Genomic DNA, 4,082 nt, shown 5'->3' on the forward strand with positions numbered 1-4,082 from the left:
CCATGGGCAAAAACTACGACAAACTAGATAACACAGATCTTGTGAACCCTAAAACCCAAGTGGATGGAGACACATCTACAAGACACAGCGATGTGTCAGGGGAAGCAGAAGGAAGCAAAGGTGAACCTGATGGACCTAAGAGCTTCAAATAGCCACAGTCAACATAAAGCCAGTGGGCCCAAAGGAGAAGGGTGCCTGACACAGGTAGGCAGCTGGCTACTTCCATAAGGGTTGAGGACGGCAGGGGGTCGAGGAGGGGGCGTCTCAAGGGGCCGGAAAGACTGAGCCTAAAAAACACTCTAAACTGACCAGTTAAGTTCTCACCCAGGACAAACCCCGAGGAGTTAAAAACAATCGGAGAGGGTGTTCTAAAGTTGTGACATTAGAACAACTCTGAAACTATACCTCCTTTCTAAAAGTTCAGGAAATCTAATGTTATATAAACATAGGTAACAAAAAGATTGAAGTCAAACCCTTACCGTCATTCAAAGAAAAATAAGGAGCAGAATAACACCCTTGCAGATAATAAAACATGTTTGAGAAACACACAGATGAAAACCATCATCTAATATTTCAAATCGGCAAGAGGAAGGAAAGGAGATGGAATGGGAGCCTACAGATTAAAGATCTAATATATATTTTTAAAAAGAAAAGAAGTAATGGGCAAAGCTAAATTGTAGTATTTAAGAATGGAGGACACTAGAACAAAGAAAAGAAAAGAAAAGAGGCGATTCACCCAAAAGTCAGGCTGGAAAAGGGCGGGCATTGTGTTTGGGAAAGGGAGCACGGCAGGCTGGTAGGGTCAGAGTCAGTCTCCCTTTGGGGGGATGTTTAAAAGTTTTCACTTTTTAATTATTTAACTTTTCATTTTTTTTTAACTACATGTGTATGTGTGCATGTGTGTATAAGAGATTACGAACTATTTAAAAAATAATAATAATAAATGTTCTTAGCAGTATTGTTCATAATTGCCCAAACGGGAAGCAACCCAAATTCCACCAACGGAGGAATGCATGAATAAATTGTGCTATTCAGATGATGGCCTATTTATCATTAAGCAATGAAAAGAAACCTATTGCTTCAGTGAAACTTAGAAACATAATATGGAGTGAAAAGAGCCAGAAGCAAAAAACAACAAGCTGTATAAACTTCAGAAACCAAGCAAAAACTAGACAACACATTGTTTAGGAACACATACATATGTGATTTTAAAAACTATTTTATAGAACAAAGGATGGTAGACACAAAATTTAAGATGGAATATGTACATTTGTTTGGGGGGGTGGTTTAACGCCTACAATACTTGGTCTTCCTAGGTGGTCTCCCATCCAAATACTAACCAGGCCCGACCCTGCTTAGCTTCAGAGATCAGACGGGATCGGGCATGTTCAGGGTAGCATGGCCATAGACGGAATATGTACATTTGTGATTTTTTTAAAACATAGTTTTACCAAGCCAGGGAATGATAAACCCAAAAATCAGGATAGTTTTTATTTCTAGAGAAGCAATGTGGATGAGACAGGGGAAGTACACAAGTTTTTCTCTTAAGTTGTGTGGTGGGTTCACAGTTTACTTTTCATTATTATGTTTCATAACATAAATATTTAATATTAAGAATTTATCAGATTTGCACACAAATTAAAAAATTAAACGTGTATTTCAGCCTTTCATCAGCCATTTGTTCATTCATTCGGTCACTCAACAAATAGTTATTGTGTGCCTACTATCTGCAGACACTGTGCTAGGTTCTAGAACAAAGCAATGAATAAAACAGACATCACTGCTATCCTCTTCGTAGCTCACAACCTCCTGGAACTTTTCATGTCACTGGAGATGGTGCTAAGTGTGAAGTAGCTTTTTAATATCTGCAGAAAGTGACAGTCAGGACAATCCACAGTCAGAACAATCAGTCTCAGGATACCTGGGAGATATCTTCTTGGTATTAATTGAAGGAGGTAATTTTAAAATTAAGGTAATTAAGCAGCTAACAGGAGACAGAAAAAAAAACAGCAGACAGGCACTTTAAGACAGTGGCTCCCTACACTGCCAATTCGGTTCCATGAAGAAGTTTTAATTTGTCTTTAAAAATATAATATACATAGGTATACATTCATGCATACACACAGACACTCATACACACAGATTATTTTCAGTTTATGTCTTCCCTATGTTTCTATGTTGGGCTGATAGATATCAGTGATGATAGATGGTTGTTGGACTTTGCAACAATGTAGGGAAGTATGGATTTGTTTTTCATGGTCTCACGTAGTGAAATACAGAACTGGCAAACCCAAATCAATCTCTAAGATTTAAATTATTTGTTATTTAAATCTCAGAGTCTAAGAATTCTGGTCCACTATTATGTTTGGACTCAACACTTTCTTCCTTGAAAGAGAATGTAGGAAGACTGAACTCACTTTCAATAAGTCACCATCTTTGAAGAGGCTTTCTTTTCTCCATTGTGTTTTCAGCTCCTTTGTTGAAAATTAGTTGCCCATACACATGTGGGTTTATTTCTGGACTCTCAATTCTGTTCCATTAGTCTGTGTGTCTGTTTTTCTGCCAATACCATACTGTTTTGATTATTGTACCTTTATAGTATAATTTGAAGTCAGGGAGTGTGATACCTCTAGATTTGTTCTTTTTTTCTCTGGATTGCTTTGGCTATTTGGGGATCTTTGGTGGTTCCACACAAATTTAATGATTTCTTGTTCTATTTCTTTTAAAAATGCCACTGTGATTTTGATGAAGATTGTATTAAATCTGTATTACTTTTGGTAATATGGCCATTTTAACTTTGTTGATTCTTCCAAACCATGAACACGAAATATCTTTCCATTTCTTTGTCTTCTTTAATTTCTTTCAGTAATATCTTGTGATTTTCTGTGTATAGGTCCTTTGTGTCCTGTGTTAAGTTTGTTCTTAGGCATTTTACTGTTTTTGTTGCAATTGCAAATGAAATTTTTTTTCATTTCTTTTTCTGAAATTTCAGTGTTAGTGTATAGGAATGCAAAAGTTTGAAAACACTTATTCATAAAGATTTATAGACCATTATGTTCATTGCAGCATTATTCATGATAGTCGAGACATGGAAACAACCTAAGTGTTGATGCTCGGATAAAGAAACTGTGGTACATATATACAATGGGATACTACTCAACCATAAGAAAGGATGAAATACTGTCATTTGTGACAACATGGATGGATGACTCTTGAGAGTATTATGCTAAGCAAAATAAGTTAGACAAAAAAGGACAAGAACCATATGATTTCACTCATATTTAGGATATAAAACAGAAAGCAACAAATGAACAAACAAACAAACAAAAAACTCATAGAAACAGATAACGGTATGTTGGTTACCAGAGTGGGAAAGGGGTGGGGGAAGGATCAAGAGAATAAAGGAGGTCAAATACATGGTGGCAGAAGGAGACTAGACTCTGGGTGGTGAGCACACAATGCAATATACAGATGATGTATTATAGACTTGTACACTTGAAACATATGATCTTATTAATTAATCTCACCCCAATAAATTTAAAACAACAACAACAAATCACCAACAATGCAATGCAGTGGTCAAGAACTTGCTTAGGTTCAGGAGCAACCTGAACTGATCTCCCAGCCCTGGACAAATTCCACAGCCTATCCTGGACTCATCTTCCTCATCCAGGAGTGGGGAGGAAAACCACCACATCAGCTGTCATGACAATTAAAAGAGATAATACATGTTAAGGAAGATAACTCACGGTAATGATAATGCTGTGTGGCTCAACTCTTGGTACACACTAGCTTAAAGCAGCAGTGTGTGTGTGTGTGTGTGTGTGTGTGTGTATTTGTGTATGCATGGACATATGATTACAAATACATCTGCTCCTGCAAGATGTCTCCAGGCTTCCTTTGGATGCAGTGTGCCATATTCAAGGTCAAGTCTTAATCAGCAGGTACCTTATTCTTTCTGTAGGCTAGAGTAGCACCGACCACATTCATTTTAGTTCACCTTCTCAATCTCTGCCATTTCCAAATAGTATATGAACCTTATTTTCTTTATAACAATGTTTTCTTTCAATCAACTCACTTTT

General features: G+C 37.0%; 1 pseudogene; it reads right to left on the reverse strand.

Moving 5' to 3' along the window:
- Positions 1-1,291: 1,291 nt before the first annotated feature.
- On the reverse strand, positions 1,292-1,410 carry LOC111743736 (annotated as a pseudogene).
- Between the last annotated feature and the right edge of the window lie 2,672 nt (positions 1,411-4,082).

The sequence above is a fragment of the Pteropus vampyrus genome, unplaced genomic scaffold, assembly GCF_000151845.1.
Source record: "Pteropus vampyrus isolate Shadow unplaced genomic scaffold, Pvam_2.0 Scaffold120, whole genome shotgun sequence".
NCBI classification, from domain to species: domain Eukaryota; kingdom Metazoa; phylum Chordata; class Mammalia; order Chiroptera; family Pteropodidae; genus Pteropus; species Pteropus vampyrus.